The 17,692-nt window shown below is 41.8% G+C and overlaps 1 long non-coding RNA gene across 1 annotated transcript in view; it reads left to right on the top strand.

Moving 5' to 3' along the window:
* Window positions 1-7,746: 7,746 nt before the first annotated feature.
* LOC107312753 overlaps window positions 7,747-17,692 on the top strand; it is a 34,654-nt gene continuing 24,708 nt past the window's right edge. Inside the window, exons 1-2 of the long non-coding RNA XR_001554610.2 lie at window positions 7,747-7,909; window positions 13,838-13,963. This is a non-coding gene — a long non-coding RNA (uncharacterized LOC107312753). The remainder of the gene's footprint in view (window positions 7,910-13,837; window positions 13,964-17,692) is intronic.

Here is a 17,692-nt window from a genome sequence, read left to right as displayed (position 1 = left end):
CCAGTTTCCTAGTTGTTATATTGCTATGCCTAAAATTCTTAATTCTAAACAATAAAAGTCTTGGAACAGTTCTTGCTTTTCTATAGTTCCTTTCCTTCTGAGAGATGAATTTTTCCTCTCGTCACAGTCTCCATCCCAGCTTCAACTCATTTATCAATTTATAAGTCTCGCTTCTTCCAGAATAGTTTTTCAGATACGTATTTTTAGATGAGCTGTTCCATCTTTCCAAAATGATCACTTCAACCTCAGCAACTGGAGCTCAGACATACAATATTTAAATTATTATTTATAGTACAGGAACATGCGGAGACTTTCATTAAAGATAAGGCATTAGGCATGTGCCTTGATGAGTAAAGGCACAATGAATGATGGTGACCTTACTGCGAGCAGTTTGTTCTCTTGAGACGCAGTGGACTTGCTGGGAGAATTTATAAAGACGAGTCACCCAAGAACACATTAGGATCACTCAGATTTGGGTACAGTCTCCAAGTCTTGTCAGTTAGCCTGCCCTGCCTTTCCCATCAGTACCAGCCCATCTCAGTGTGATCAGACGGCAGGATGGCATCAAACAGAGGGACGAGAGGCTGAGTGCTGACAAAGCACAGCCATCCAAGGGAGAAGCCAGGTGAGCACACATGGGTGCATCTGCCTCCACCGTGTAGCAAAGGGATCCCCAGAGCGGTACCATGGTTCTATAGCTCAAGGGCATGACGAGGAAATACCATTTTGAGATAACAGATTATATATATAAACATGACCAGACAACTCCTGATGCCAGGGTTTTTTTCCAGTCATTGCTAGAGATCCTTTTTCTCCAGTGTGTCCCTAATTTTTTTGATTCCTCAGCTAGTACCAACTTCTGATCTGTCGGGCTTAAATAGTCCAGTGCATTTCTGTACTGAAAGAAACCTTTCTACTTGCATCACCATTTATAGCTCCACTTTTTTTTTTCACTAAGTGGTGTAAATTAGTTCTCTGTGACTTAATGGATTCGCTCCCTCCCCCTTGACAACAGTGATAAAAGATCTGACCCCTTTCTGAGCATTTGTAAAACCAAACATACAGAATCTAATTTGTTTACAGCCAAGCTTTTAATTGCTTTACCATCACAATGCAGAACTGAATGCTTTAGCAATCTTGGGCATTGATCGACTGATTTATAACAAGGGACTTGACCTGAGAAGTGTTATTACCCTTAGATGTAATAATACTTTTGGGATGGCTAGGACATTCGTGCTGACTTCTGTGGGGCAAGATTTTGGTGCACAGGTTTTCAATCCTGCTGTGGTTGCTGCTAAAATTCCCAATAAAATATTCTTCCAAGCTGAATCTCTTACCGGGACTGAACATTATAACAGAGAAAGAAAGGTTCAGAGTAGCACACAGTGTTTCTGTGTGCTCCCAGAGGAAATCTGGCCAGCAGGCCAAAAATCAGGCCATTTTCCCTCATCTAAGAGGGTGGAGGAAACCCCCTGCATGTTCGGGGGTTGGTTTTGGGTTTGGTATTTGACTGCTTAGTGTTAGACTTGTAAAGCAAAACCAGTGCTTATGTGCAGAACATTTGTTGTCTCAAAGTTTGTCTAATTAAGGGCTCTTTGCACTGGACCATAGATCATAAAGCCTTCTATAGCCTTTCAGAGGCAGCAATGTTCTAGCCGTCTGTTTGTGCTGATTAGTATCAAGTCAGAATAATTCTTTTTTCCCCAGAGAAATCCCCTCTGTTTTACTCATAAATAAAAAAGAAAAGGAAGGAATATTCTTGATGGTATTTTTGCAGTGTGACTTTGCCATCAGAATAGAACAGCACACATACAGCACTTGTCGTGCCTAAAACTTACATTTTGAAAGTTCTTTGAAGATGTAAATTACAGATCTTTCATATGAAAAGTTAATGAAGGACTCTAAACAAAATAAAATAGAAATGATGACATGAAAGAGCCTTCTTATGGCTTCAATGGCAAGATAAACAGTTTAATATTCCACATACTGCATTAAAAATAACAGCTGGGCTCTATGGAGATGAATCCCCTAACTCAACCACATTGACTTTCACAGTAGCTGAGGACAGTTAAGGGGAGTGATGACTCTCCCTTAATTGCCACCTCCTTTTGGCCCCCAGAAACACTGAAAGCAGGCAACACCTGCTAAGTTTTAGCAGACTCCAGAAGTGCACTAACAAACATAGCAGTAAAGTGCCATTACTACCATCACTCGAGAAGCATCCAAAGTGATAGACACATACGGTATTGACAGCCTAGAATTTTAATGAGCAATAGCTGTTTCAGGCCGTATTGATTGTCCCTTTTTTCCTCTTCTTCCGATTCAGACAAGAGGAAACACGAACCAGCATTTCATTAGAAGACTTTGTCTGTTGATTCATATTTCATGAACACTCGTGAGCGAGCATGTCCTCTAAAATAACCAATTAATTCAGCCATGTTAGGACTGAGGCTGAAAGCTGAAAACTACACCATTACATTTACAGAAGCCCACGTAGGCATGAGGTTCAAAACTGCCTCCCATATAAAACGTTCCCAGACAACACTTTGATCCACATCCCTTGGTTCATGTCACTTTCTCCTTCTCAGCTTTCCCGACAGCTGCTCCTGTGTATTCAGCTCTAAGTGACTATTGCACTGTGCTCTTGGCAGCTCAGGATGTTTCAAGATCCAATGCCCTTTTTTTTTTCTGTGTGTGTGTGTTGGTGGTGTTGCTTTTGACAGCATCACAGACTCAAATCGAAAATGACCAGGAGAACAGGGGAAGGAGTAGCCCACAATAATGATTTGCAAATTGTGTTAATTTCATAGTGGGACCCTGCTTTTTGATAGGATTTAATGCGTAATGAGCTCCTGAGACATTATTTTTGCTTCAAAGCTTTGCTGAGTACTAGATCCTATTAAATTCTTGCAGTGAACACACCAAAAAATACTTTGAGCTAATTTTAATAATTTTTAATTGAAGGAGTATTTTTATTCCAATTTGAATATTCAAGCTGTTTAAAAGTTAACATATTCTCAAAGTATACATCAGTCTTTTCCTCCCATAATATCTTTTTTTAGGCAGCCTGTGCCTTTCCTTTTTTTTTTCATTTAGCTTTTTTTGTCCTGGATTTGTTTGTCAGACCAACTGGAAGCAAATTTTGAGTTTTTATTATTTTATTTATTTCTCTTAAATTGCCAGCACGCTGCAGTTTAATCTCCATTCTTTTTATTGCTGTTTTATAGTCTGCTATTACACTTTGTTTGTTTCCTTTTTCCTCTTTGTGACAACAGAAACAAAATCTAAATATCTCCACTGGTCCTTTCTTGTGTCATAGCAGGAGCTAGATTTGTGCGTGTGTGTCATGCTCAGTAACATATGTATTTTGTTACTTGTAGTTCTGCTACATTACATTAAATGTTATGGACCCCAGCAGAGACCGGCATCCCAGGTTGCCAGACAGCTAGCAGGCGACCAACAACACCATAATCTACATATATAAGCAAGAAGAGTGTTTTTCCACCATGCTGCAGGAAGGCAATACATCAGAGAATCAGAGAATCATCACATGATTATGGAATCATTGGGTTGGAAGGGGTCTTAAAGCCCAAACCAGTTCCAACCCCTGCCAGCAGCTCGGGCTGCCCAGATCCTCATCCAGCCTCCAGGGATAGGACACCCATGGCTCTTTGGGCAGCAGGGCCAGGGCCTCAGTGCTCTCTGATTAAAGAATTTTCCCCCTAACATCTAGCTTAATTTTCCCAACTTTTAGTTCAAAACCATTACTCTTCTGTTCTATCACAGTCTGCCACGTAAAAAGTCTGATATGCGTTTGCATATGTATGGGAAATCACAGCCTGAACCTCTGATTAATCAGCTGAGGCAAGTGTTGGGTCGGTTGTAGGAGCACAGGTGAGAGTAATGGAGCTGTGCTCCTGGAAGGGGTGGACTTCGACTCCACCTCCTCTGAGACCTCATTTAAGGGCTGACCACCACCAAGGCAGCATCTCTTGGAGATTGCTCTCTGGTGCAGTTTGCCCCAGCTTTTCCAGCCAAGGCATCAATACTGGTGAGTTTTCCTTTACAAATAACCTTTTGAATTTTTGCCGTAATCTTTGTTACCATCTTTATATCATTCAACCTTACAGCATAGATGAAGAAAAATCCAGTGAACTGTTTCAAGCCTTCCTAAAGATCTGGGATTGGTTCCCATAGCCACAATACTGTTTCTCTGTTTGATTTATCCTCTCAACCTTATTCCTGTGCCTCAAAATCACACGGGAAGCTGGAGGGTGGTGGGAAGTTATATGGCAAATGAAACACAGCTGTGTCATTTGTTTCATATGCAACTCTGCCTCCTTTTAAGCATGGTATTGACTAAGAAATTGATGCTAAAGTGACAGCTGTGTTGAAGGTAAGCCCTGACTAAACAGGTTCTGTGCCTGAAGTCATCCTGCCTGGTGGCCTCTCAAGATACATAGGGAGTGAAGAGGTTCTGAGTCTCACATGTACCCCCAGAAGGGTTTGGGGCTAGCAGAAGTGAGTGCTGATGAAGCTGCATGTGTGATCCCAGCCTGCCCATCATTTCCTTGCATGGTGCAGCTGGCCCAGGTGCTTTTTTTTCTGGTAAATGAAAGTGACCCTAATGAGTCCATCAAACTTTCTCTCTCTGTATCCATATTAATTTTTAGGAATGAGAGACAGATGGTTAAGAGCTTTGAGACGTTTGGGGTGACCTTGGAGAGACTGCAACTACAATGCAAAATTGCAAATGGCAAATGCAGTAAGCAGATTAAGAGTCTGGCACTCTGGCAAATCTCAAGACCTTCTCTTATGTTGCTATTTTCCCCCTATGGCAAACTTACAGATTCCAGAATGACTTTGCTATGGCAGTGACTTGAAAATTATAGTGAGTGAGTGTTCCCTTTTAAATAATGGATTATGAGCCAAAGATTAATTTTTGCTCAATTTTCACACTAATTCAGTGCCTTGCTGCCAGCAGAAGCACAAAGAAGGACACAAATTCACAGTGGCTTTCTTTTCTTTCAAAGTCTCATCATCTTTTATAAGAGGGACTGTTTGCAATAAAGTCCCATCATTCACATCTGGCTGCCTACCTAACCACAGGACTTTGACGACTCTGGAACATCGTTTGGTTAATGTCATCAGTGAAGACAGTCAAACCACTTCTCAACTTGCTTGACGCCTGTCTAAAGGAAACCAATCCTCTTCTGCTACAGACAGAAGGTCATATACCAATAATCCCTATGACAGCCAATGCTGAAGCTGCCAGGCACTGCTTATTTCTAGGCCAATTGAAAAAGGGTAAGGGGGGAGGGGGAAAGTAAGAGAAGGAAAGACAGACAGCTGGGAAGAGGTGAAACCAGAAATGCTACGTCCCAGAGGCATTTATCAGCCTGAATGAAATGGAAATAGTGAAAGGGAAACACTGCTTTGCTTTTCTCAAAATTGTATTTCCAGTTGAATGAGCCAAAAAAGAAAATATCCTTTCCTTTTCCCATGATTTTGAGAGATCTGTTTGCTAAGGCTGCAAGCTTAGTCAGGGGCACAAGGAGTATTTATTTTCAGTATATGCTGGTAATTTATGAGGTTGCTATAAATGCAGACTCTATGGAAGCAAGATCGAGCCATGAAATAAAAAGCATTTTATTCAAATATCCCAGCCTATTAATTCTTTTTAATTCTTCACAGAGAAGGAGATGAGTGAAGATGCACACAAGGTTTACTGAATTTTATGAGGGAGGAAATCCAGAAAAGTAGCAAATGCAGGTATATTTTAAAAATAGAAAAAGGGAAAGATAAGTGAATTTTATTAGGGTGGAAATGTAATTGAATTTTTATTTTCCTATTTTGCCATCAAAGATGTCAGAAAGAAGTTTACTGTTCTGGGAAAGAGGCTTGCATTGCTAACTAGCCTGCGTAAAGTGGCTTCACCTTCTTGTGCAGCAGGGTGTGACTGATGGGATGTAAATGCAACTCTTATCTATGACACATGAATGGGTGGAGAGGAGGCTTAGAGCCTTCAGCAAGTAATAAGATGCCACAATTGCTTTCACTGAGAATTAGCATCCCACTGGGAGTAAAAATGGGGCAAACATATTGTTCTTTGAGTGCAATATTAGGTACCAATTCCACTGAGCTCCCATCAGTATGCATGGCTGTGTTGTGTTAATGTCTTGCCTTGGCCTCCCAGAGTTGCCTGGAAGATGGAGCGATTGGTTGGAGGTCTTCACCAAAACAAGTTCTTCCTGCTACCTCGCTCTGGAAAAATGCAGATGGCTTAAGGAGTTACTTCCTTCTTGGTGCAGGCAGCCCCTGCACTGCCTTTTCCTGCCCCTCCTTCCCAGGCTTTGTAATATCTAAGTATATTTAATATTCCTTACTAGTTTCTAGGGTTTTTGTCAGCTTTTTTTTTTTTTTCCCCTAATTGCATGTCCATATGCTTTTGGACAGCAGGGACCAGGGTGCAAATAAATCCCATGGCCCTCATACCTGAGCTGTTTTCCTGATAAGCCCCAGAGTGTAAGAGCAGCTGGCAACTGCAGTCACCACTCAGCTCGCTGGGCAACATCTAAAACGTGTTTCTTGGAATTAAACTCATTTGGGCTCTGTAGTAGAGGCAAATTGAATGAAATGAGGAAAAGTTCCACTGTGACAGCTGAAAATGGTAGCATAAGCCTTCTTCCATCTTGGCATCTCCTTGACCTTATATATCTNGGGCTCCCAGTGCCATACATCAGAGGAGTTTCACAAGGAAGGTGGCTTCTTAGTGACTGTAATTATCTCCTGGCTCATCTCTGCAGGGATGAGCTGTGATCCCCAGAGCCCACGTGAGTGCAGCTCTGCCAGAAGGCATGTGAAAGCTGGTAGTGTGCAGTAGAGGAGCAGTGCTTCTCCCCCAGTGTCACTTGGCTGGATGACACAGAGCACTTCACTAGGCAGGAGTGGGCTGGAAGCCTGTGATGATAGCGTGGGACAGAGGGATGTAAGGGAAGAGTGGCTCTGGAGTACCTAGTCCAGTGGTGCCCACGGGGGGCTGTGAGCAGAGCTGTGATGGCGAGATGAGATGGGCTGCATCACATAGTGCAGGAGGGCACTGGTTGTAAGGCAGTTCCCGATACTTTGGTGTCTTTTTTTGGAATGCTTTGGAGGTGGCACATGACCTTCTGCATGAGAGATCTGATGCCTGAGGAATCTCCAGCTATAATATTGGCTATCAGTCCCTATTCTCATGTACAGAACTGTTACAAAGACAAGAAAAGCCTTAGAGAAAGGGTTTTCTATGAAGCAGTTCCCATTGTTATGTTCGCTAAGATTTTTGGATCCCTAAGGTATACAAGGGAGTGTCTGAGTTGTAAGTATCAAAAGAAATTAATTATTCTATATTCTAATTAAGACTTTTTAATTAGCTGAATAATTGGAAATGTTCTTGCACTGCAGTGCAGCTTTTCACTTAACCAGATCATTGGAAACTTTAAGGCTATTTACCTGAGTAAAAGAAATTTCTAGCACCAACTATTCTTTTACCATAATAAAAAGTGGTAAATAACAGCTCTACTGTAGCTGCAAGAAAGGCGGTTCACTTTAAAAGAAGTCTGTCAAGACAAACTTGTCCCTCAAAATGCATGTTTTGTAAAAGCCTTCAGAAAATGTTGGGTCGAACTGTTTAGTGTTATTGCGAGGAAATCAATATTTCCCTGCAGCCTTTGCAACCCCTGAATTGTAGCATGTTGTTTGTGCAGAAGAAGCTGAAAGTGAAACTGTCTGAAAATGAGAGTGAAGAAAACTGGCCTGCTTCTATAATTTCAGCAGAAAGCACCCCCGGTAAACAAAATGGCACACTTCTGCAATCAGCAATGAAGAATTCTCCCTGTTTAAATGGCTGAAGTGAGACAAGTTGAGAGAGGTTGGTAGGATGTTGTTTTTTTGGTTTTTTTTTCCTCTCTTTTTTACCTTTTGACTTTACTTTCAGCCTCTGTCCCTCTTCTTTCCTCATTCATTTACTCATAGGCCTGTGCTTGATATTACTATGCCTTCCAGTGAAGGCACTGAGGAAATTATGCCAGTTCACCATTTGGTTCAATACAGAAATTAGTGAATTACCCACAGTGGCCCCTTCTCAAGTGGAGAAGAGGAAAAGTGTTTCATATTGCTTAAATAGACCAGCAAAGTGCATCACACAGAGGTAGGAGCCACCCTACCTGTGGAGTAGGGGACCATTATATTGGTCCCATCCAACATGATGCCTTCAGGACCCACAGGCTGGGAAATGTATCAACAACACTGCTGAGCCTGCCTGATCCCTGATGGGATCTCAGTAGCATCATGTGGCTGTGGGTCAACAGCTGTGCAGTATTAGGGCTGGCTAGGTGACACCAGGAGGAATAGAGTTTGTGGTCTGATTCTTTCAAATGCTTTGGGTATAGATGTGCATTTTAAGCTGCTGAGGGTGATTTCAGAACACAGCCCCATTGGTTTGGGGAGCTTGGCTGGGACCTATGTCAAGAAAATAAAAAGGAGTCTAGGAGACTTCTTGTTTACTGATAAACTGAACAGTGACTGAGAATGTAATAATAGTTCATGGGCACCACAGACCTCACTGGGAAACCAGATACTTGAACTTACCACAGTCAGTGTCAGTGTTTGGGAATGTTAATATATGCATAAGTCCTCAAACATTATCTGGTGCAGGGACACTCCTCAGTTTTGTTTCATAGAATTGATATTCGCCAAGCCATTTTTATTCTGCTCTGTGCCGGGGTGCCTGTTTGCATCATCAGACTGCATTTTACTTGTGGCAGATTGGTGGTAACCCAGCAGTCAAGAACATGAGAGTGAGCCTATGAGAGCCTGAGCAATGCAGGGACAGAAATCAAATCATTGCCACATAGAGTGAACAAGAGCACTTGAGTTCTGGGACTCCAATAAGCAAGTAAGTGAAAAAAATAAACAGAAGTTGTCAGCTAACCTGGATATACTGGCTGCAGTACAAAGTGGAGAAGTACTGACCTGATGAATAGGATTGGGATGTTTGGAATGATCCCATTTCACCTAGTCCATGCCCTCAAAATTAGCTTCCTTTGCATAATGAGCTGTGACCATACAAGTAAAGGAGATGCCATCATGGTAGAGAATACTACTTGCTCAGGGAGGTGTGGACCAGCATGAAAGAGACTACTGATTCACTGCTGAAATGGAGTTGGTTGATACCCAAGGCCTAGATTTTGATATCAGATTGGGACCTTTAATAGGGATATTTGCCTGGAAATGAACTGTATACAAATGGATTGGTCTAACAGTAGTTAGTAGTAGTAGTAGAGTAGACCAATTCAGATGAAAATACTACAGGTATGGCTGGATGCCATGTTGATCGTGACCTGGAACTGAGAATTGCAGTGCTAAGAGTGTGTGTTGCAGTACAGTGGTGTGACCTGTGAACTCTGCTCATATAATTGGGGTCTGGAAATAGAAGAATATGATGGAAGGACTCTAGAAAGAAAAGGAACTAGAAATAAATCTAGCCAAAGCAACTCCTACCATTAATTATCCCTTTTTCTTATCAGGGTCCTAAGAGCAAACAAACCCAAAGCTCTTGAGGATGAAAGGGACCTTTGCCATCCTGCAGCCTGTAGGACTCTGCCTGTGAGAAGGCAGAGGAGTTTTCTCTGAACTGGATGATTCTTGGAAGTGGCATTTGAAGCAGACATGAAAAAGAGTTTGGAACTGGAGAGCCTGGGAAAAGATAGAGCTAGGTGGAATATAAAATCCATTAGTGCCTTAATGCATAAATTGGCAGAACTGCACAATGAAAAACAACATACTGAGAGACCAAACTCATTAGATTCTGGTGCCTCAGTGACTGTTGAAATTACTATTTTGCAATAGTATGGGCGCCTGCGAGGTACGTGATACAGGCAAATGTATAGGGTGTGTATCAGTTCTGCTCTACAACTGCTCCCAGTACAAACTGCTTACTACAGAGTGAGGTTTTGTTTTATTCAGCATCATGTGCAGGAAAATAGAATAAAATAAAACAAGGATTAGTTTTTGACAACCTATTTCTTAAACAAAAGAGATTATTTTAGACCTATCTGACTGTGGAAGGATAATAAAGAAATCTAAGGACTCATGACTGTTTTACTTGAACAAAGATTCCCATAATGGTTCCAGAAATAGTCAGAGGACCTCAGGATGAGGGTGAGTTACCTTTCTGTAAGTATAAGCTTCAGATAAGTTGGAGCATGGAAAGATTAATGCCTTTTCTTTAATAACAGGCCTTGATCCAAGACTACAGAAATGATGTAAGTACCCAGGCGAAGCCCAGAACAGATTGTTGTCCACTATTAATAGCCTGGTAGATCAAGGAGTGCCAGTGCAATGACCCAGTGTGTGTAATTCCCCTGAATGGCTGGTATTAAAGGGAGATAGAAAGATGCATCTGACTATGGATTTCGGAGCATTAAATGCTGTAACTCTGCAAACATCACTTCTTCTTGTTAAAATGCCAGAAATTATGGCTGCAGCAGTACAAGTTGCTAAGTGGTTTTCAGTCATAGATCTAGCAATACATTTTTCTTCAGCTTTCTAGCAGAGCGTTGGTAAAAGCATCAGTAAAAGCTTAGTTTTTTTACATTTCAGGAAAAACAAAATTGTTTCACATGAGTTTTTCAAGGATTCACAAGGTCCTGCGATCTTTCCTATTTGCATCATTCCAATATGGGAGAAATTAGCCCACATTTACAAGGAACATGTGTCACCATACATGGATCACACCCAAATTTGTGGGATTCTGAGAAACAACTGTGTCAGCAGACAGGAATTTCTGGCTGCAATCCAACAGGAAGGATTGAAAGTCAACGGACAAAAAGTTCAATTAGTACAACAAGAGGTAAAATATTTAGAAGCAATTTAGGCATTGAGGCCAAACTCCTGATAAACAGAGTGCGGAATTAATTCACAAGTTACCCAGCCCCACCGCTCAGTCTGGCTAAGAGCACTGTAAGACCCATTTAATTGTATGCAGGATTTTATTTTGATGTTCACTGAAGTGAGTCCGTCCTCCAGCTAAGCTTTTGAAGAAAGCTCGGCACTGGGAGCAGGGCATGGAAAGGCAGGCAAAACGGCTGAGCTGAAGACAGCCCAAGGTGCAGTGGGGGAAGGAATCTCTGCAGCCAGGAAAATGTGTGGTTTACTCCTTTTGGCCAGGAAGGAAGTACTAATTTGTCACCAAGAGAGATGGTATTGGCTATTGTTTGATCGTCTCTAATCTTATGGATACCACAACTCTTTGTCGAAGGGAATGAGCAGATTTCTAATAAGAAAAACTGGAGCAAATAGAAGTGAATGGTTTCATTTTACTCAACAAGCTCTTTGCCTTGCTAGGTATAAAGCCTGAATTACAAGTAGCATAATGCCCACAAACCTCAGCACAGGGCGAACCTGGCTTCTAAAAGACGCTTTAAGGAAGTTACTACAGATGAATGGCAAAAATGTGGTGTTCCCATCTGAATGGCTCTACAGATGAGTGCAGCCACCCATTATTATGTTCATTTTAAGACCACAGCATGAAGGGAGATGTGACTCAGTGTCTGCGGTTAAGCACTTCCATATCAAATGAACAGCAGTTGAAAGGTTTCACAGATTAATGGATAAAGGAATTTGACAGAAAACTGCAGAAGGATAATTAACAAATAGCTGAGGAATTAAGGAAAAATGTCCATAGAATAGATAAGAGATAGAAAATGGTAAATAACCAATGAAGAATGGCAAGCAGGGTGTCAAGTAGTGTATCAGGAGTTTCCTGGAAAGAAGCACAACTTGGGCTGTAAATGGGGTGGATCTGGCACTCGCACAGATAAAGTCATTCCTGTTATTTATTAGTTCCAGTAAGTTCTGACAGTGTGAGGTGGTGTCATCAATCATAGCCAAAGCTTTGGAGAACAGAAAAAAAAAAATAACTCATAGGAAAAGTTGTGTTAATTTTTCAGGATAGCTTGAAGGAGTGCATTAGCCAGTCCCCAGACCTGGATGAACATAGAAATACTGATTTACTGTACTTCATAAGAATGCTTTTAGCTGTGGCATCAGACATAAAAATTCCCAAAACTGGGAGTAATACTGAATAGTGTTGGACAATTTCTATTCTATCTGCTCAGTAATGGCAAGGTCTGCATGTAGTGTGGCGTTGCCTGTGTTTTGCAGAACGGAGAGCAACACAGGGAAGAAGACATCCCTCTGTCCTAACAGGCCAGCATGCAGTGAGAGTGCTGTAGACTAGCACTATCATTCTCATCACCTCTAAGCATGCAACCGATCATCAGCCCACCAAATCCCTCCCTCCCATCTTCCTTTCTCTGGGTTACATGAAACCTCAGTGCAACCTGAACCTCTCTATGCTTTCTTTGTCTTTGGCCCATCCTGGCCTGTGTAAGTAATCCACTGATTTCAGGCAGGGAAATGGTCTCATTGTGGCAGAGGGTCTTTAACTCACGACATTTCCTCTTACAGAGGCTAGTTTCTTCTGCTGTGAACTAGAATCCCCTGAGAAAAAGCAAGCTAAAAAAGTCTTTCAGCAGCCTTTTCTGTTTTGCCCTCCTGGTGCAGGTTGAAAGTAAGAAGAAAGGGGGGAAAAGATTAAATAAAAGAAAATAAAAAAATAAAAAAAAAGTTTTTCAAAAGAAGGACTTTTCAGGAGTCCAAACAATCAGTCGGACAATAGGCAGTAATGATTCCACCTCTATGCCCTCCTGCTGGATGGGGATTTCAAAACCTGTTTCTGCCAGAGGTGGTGAAAGACCTGAGTGATCCTTCTGGGCTCTGAACGCAGAGTCTTGGTGATGAGCTCAAAAGCTTGTTGCTCACGTTACAAACAAAGACTTAGCAGAAGGCAGAGGTAAAGCCAACCGGGGCCCGGCCTTCTAATCAGGCCCACGCTGTGAGCTCATGGTATTAATCCAGAGCCAGCGACATTGGGGCAGGAGGCTGGCGTGACCCCGAGCCCGTCCGACGGTGGCTCATGCTACACAATGCCGTGTGTTCCTCTTAATAAACTCCATTGATATATTTAATAAAGGCACCACACACTTCCACAGTTTCATGTGTGACCTCTCAGTCGTTGCTACCAAAAATACAAAGCGAAGGAGTCAAGGATCATTAGCTGACGAGGCAAAACTGCCCCTTCCCTTGCTCTTCTTTTTTTCTTCTGAATATCAACTGCTTGGGAGGCAGTGATTGCCTGTAATCCTCTCTGTTGCCATTATAAAAAGTACAGCTTTCTGTGAGAGCTGGGGTAAAAATCACAGCGTAATTCCCCATGGCCTTCAGTCACCACGCTCCTATCCTGCCCTGACCCTATGCTGATGAACTCCTGAGAGCTCACAGGGGCAGGGTGCTGCATCACCCCATTGCCACCTCCTTCCAATGGGTATCTGTCCACATCAGTGTCTGCAGGAGAGACACCAGGAATCCCGGAGCACCTCTTTGAGTTCCCCAGGCTGTGCTGCCAGGGAGTTTCAGCTCCTGGGAAAGGCTTCAGCAAGGGTTTGTTGCTCTGTATGTTTTCACTAGACAGGCTAATGAAAACCTTGTCAGAAAAGTGTCTGCTTTAAAACAAGCCTAGAAATGGGTTTGTTCAGTAGGTTTTTTGCTGAGTTTTGGGCTTTCTGGATTTATTTTATTTTATTTTATTTTTTTCTTGATTCAGTTTGAGCTTTTTTAGGTTGTTGTTGGTTGGAGATGTTTCGGTGGCTTCAGTGGGGTGTTTTTTCACATTAAAAATAGTGTCAGACAAGACTCCTGATTGATTGGTCTGTTTGGTTTCTTTTCTTCTGCCTAGCTTTCAACATTCACAAACTCATCTAATTGTTCAGGACATACTGAGTATCTGCACTTACAGAAATCAAGCTCAGGTGGAACTCCCTTGAAAGCAAGGCACCGGGAAGCCAAGATGGGTTTTCAGAAAGTAAGTGGTTTTCATTTTTTGGTTTTGCAAGGGCTCTTTCTAGGGACTCTTTGAAACAGATGGCTGGGAGATCTGCAGAATGGAAGCCTGCAGTTCTAATGGGGACAGAAAAGTGTATATAGAGGGGGTTAATTGTTTAGAGCTTTTTTAGTTAAATAATCTCCTTGTTTGACAGCTATTTGTGCTCCTTATGCTGCTAAAATGCCAGTGCATTTTTGTGGACTCTTCCTTTTCAACAAAGGGCTGAGGAGATCGTGACACTAATTTTCTAAGCTTCCTAGCAGCTCTTAAATATAGGCAAAAGAGCAATTTCCAACTTTAAAATACAGAGGCAAACAAAAGAATAAAAGCATGCACAGAACGGTTCCGTTCAGAAAGACCCTGGAAGCTCAAAGCAGCTATGGCTGTGTTCCCATGGCATTCGGAGTGCTTGCTTGAGCCTGTGCTCAAGACCAAGCCCTCCTCAGCTGCCCTGTTGATCTGTCATGAAAACAGGCCTACACTAAGCTTCCATGCAGCCTGGAGTGTCCATCAGCCTGTGCAGATGGACAGACCAGCTGTACCCAGGCAGTAGGATTATGCATCTGAGAGGCTTTGCACCCTCATACATGAATCAATGGCCATGGGCCAGCATAGTGCATGGGCATCACCTTGAGCATGGCCATTCCCAAGACACCCAGCTGTGAGCTTGGCCAGCCAAGATATGGCACACCTGCACCCCCAGCTCCCAGCACAGCACAGCCCAGCCTTTGTATCTTGGTAAGTGGAAACAAAATTAGACACTGTCAGATAAACTCTTATCTAGCGCACACCATCTGGACTCAGCAAAATGCTTTGTTGCATTAGAAGAACACTACCAGTCTTGCATCCCCAAGATGGGAAACTGAGTCCTAGCACAGAAGTGGTCCTGGTGGTTAGGTAGCCCCAGGCATTCCCCAGGGCCTTGCATCTCTGGGGAAATGCACATACACACACGCACCCTCCATGTCTGTGTTTGCATGGATTTGCTGTATGGTTGTCCCACACATTCTCCTTGCTAGCCCATCATAACCATTACTAAAATATGCTTATCTCATATATGCAAATAGCAGGATATTTATAAGGTTCTTTGAAATTTCCATAATTGTGCTGTAAAAAAAATCTCTTTGCTTATCTCACAAAGTGTTGTAGCCACAATGTTACTTTTATTGAAATCCAAAAATCACTCAGCAAAATAAGAATAGTTAAAAACCAACAGATTTTTATATTTTTGAAATGGAAAGAAACGGAAGAGCAAACCGGGTTTTATTATTTTAAATTAGAAAGTTTAACGCTCACCAAAAAGGATATAAGCTGTAAATGTGTTTTAGCAGTTCCCAGAGAAAAAGGAAGAGGCTTTAATAATAACACTGTGTGTTCCTATATCATTTTCATTAGAAAAATCTCAGAGCACTTTCTGCTTATTAAAGAATGGAATGCCTCAGAACACTCTTGGGATATACTATAGAAAAGTGAAGTAACAAATATAAATCCACATTATGCTCCATCCTGTGACTACCTGGAACTTCCATACAGCTCCCTGATATGGTTTGGGATGACAAGTCAACCATATGTGGCTGCAGCTGGCAGCAGGCAGCAAACGCAGTGCAAGGGACTCATGTACGGGCACCTGGTGCATGCTGGGCCAACACCTGGAAGGTATTTCATAGAATTATGGAAACCTTAAGGTTGTTACAGACCTCTAAGATCAAGTCCAACCATCAACCCATCCTCACCATGCCCACTAACCATGTCCCTCAGTGCCACATCTGCCTTTTGCTTGAAATTGTTCAAGATGATGAGAAGGAGCCTTGAGCAGAGGTAGGCCAAGCAACACGCCATGCTCATGTTGGCATCTGTTACCTCATATCTTGCTCTTGGGGACCACGTGAGGAGCTCCGTGGAGATCCCTTGGCCTGCTCTGGGGGGATCTGGCCTCACACACGTGGGTTGCTCAGCGGATATGAGAGCATCCCCCATGCATCTTGAGCATCACTTGGAGAGGATAGGAAAAAAGATCTTATCCTAAATTTAGCTGGAGTCGTAAAACATACACTGAAATAACAAAAGGAGGAAGAGAGGATGTAATGGTAGAGGATATTCCCGGGGCTGATGAAGAAAATAATGTTAAAAAATCTCTGGTGTTTAATTTCAGAAAATACAATAGGCTGAGTGAGTGCCCAGAAGAGGAACAGCGTGTTAACATATCTTAGATAAACAGGAGCCAAACTGTTTGCCTGACAGAAAAAATGAGAAATCCCATCAATACAATGGGGGAAAATAATAAGTTAAAAAACAGATGGTTCGAAGATGTGATTGCATCTTCAGCTTCAGTGAGAGGAAAGAAGGGGAATACATACGTAATGCACACAGGCCAGGAACACAAAAGCTGGAAAAATATGAACAGAAAAGCCAGACTCATCATAATGAAGTTAATTAATAAAGCAAGACTTCAAGTTATTTTAGGTCTCCATGGTAGGGACCCCAGAATTCCAAGCCTCATCCTTCATTGATATGAAAAGTTTCCTATTTCATCCAATGCTCAGAAAAAAGACCTGTTCCTTTATGTGCTGGAGAATGAGTCAAGGCAGATGGGAATTATTCTGAGCTTGGAGAAAACAAAGAAGCACAAATTAATGGATTACTGGCAGAAAGGCAGTTAAAGTGCTTTGCCAAGACACATTTCAGCTCTACACTTATTTTGCATATATATTTTTTTCTGTAATTCTGTTTAGATCAAAAGTACATGACCAAGCAAAGATACATGTCTGTACCGTGGGAATGGGCGTTAAAACAAATGAACAAGTAAGCAGTATAAAAACAAAGGAATGAAAAAAAGTTTAAAATGCCTGGTGAGATGATTTACAATCAGTACATGAAAAACAGAACAACCCCAGCTCATCCCATAAGTTCTGCGTGGGTATATATGCATCCACACATCCATACACTATTGTTCCATATGTATACATTCTATGTAGCACTGTCAGTTGTATGGGGTCCTTACAGCCCCAGGGATCTCAGCCAGGATCCTTGTTCTGTCAGAATGAGAAGTTTTGCATTTGGGTTCAGGAGTGTCAGGGTTTCACTTGATTCTTTTGCAGCATGAAAGCCTAAAACCTGGAGCTCAGCTTCTGCTCATAACTCTGCTTAGCCTCTTCTGTGAGAAATCTGCAAGTGGTTTAACTATGCAAATTAATCATACACAAAAAATACAAGATATGATACCAATGTATCTATGTATTTTTGTCATAATTGGGCAAGATGGTGGAGGCAGAAGCCTAAGTTGTACTTGTGTTTGTATGCTGTTGACTCTTTTGTAACTCATAAAACCTCAGTTTTATATCCCTTGGGAACAGAGCCTCCCTGTGCTTGGGGATTAGAAACATGAGACGAGGAGGTTCAGTTGTTATGTGACTTTCAACTGCTTCCTTATCTTCCTGACACTTTTTTTCCCCCTTGTGTAAAATTAGAATAATGACATTTCTTCTTATGACAGCAGCTTAATGCATTTATGCCTAAAATACTTAGGTGAAAGGTGCTATAGATTTCAGAGATTATTGTTTATTATCATAACTGTTATTACTGCTATTTCTAAGAGTTTTACTCTCACATATATAAGGGCAAAATATTATGAATATTTTGCCTTATTTTGAATTTGACACCAATTTTATTCCGAATTAATTCCTTCGAATAGAATTATTCCTGAACTGC

This window comes from Coturnix japonica, chromosome 4 (genome assembly GCF_001577835.2).
Source record: "Coturnix japonica isolate 7356 chromosome 4, Coturnix japonica 2.1, whole genome shotgun sequence".
In the NCBI taxonomy this organism is placed as follows: domain Eukaryota; kingdom Metazoa; phylum Chordata; class Aves; order Galliformes; family Phasianidae; genus Coturnix; species Coturnix japonica.
Note: the sequence above shows the minus strand (reverse complement) of the source record. Positions and strands in the feature narration are given on the sequence as shown.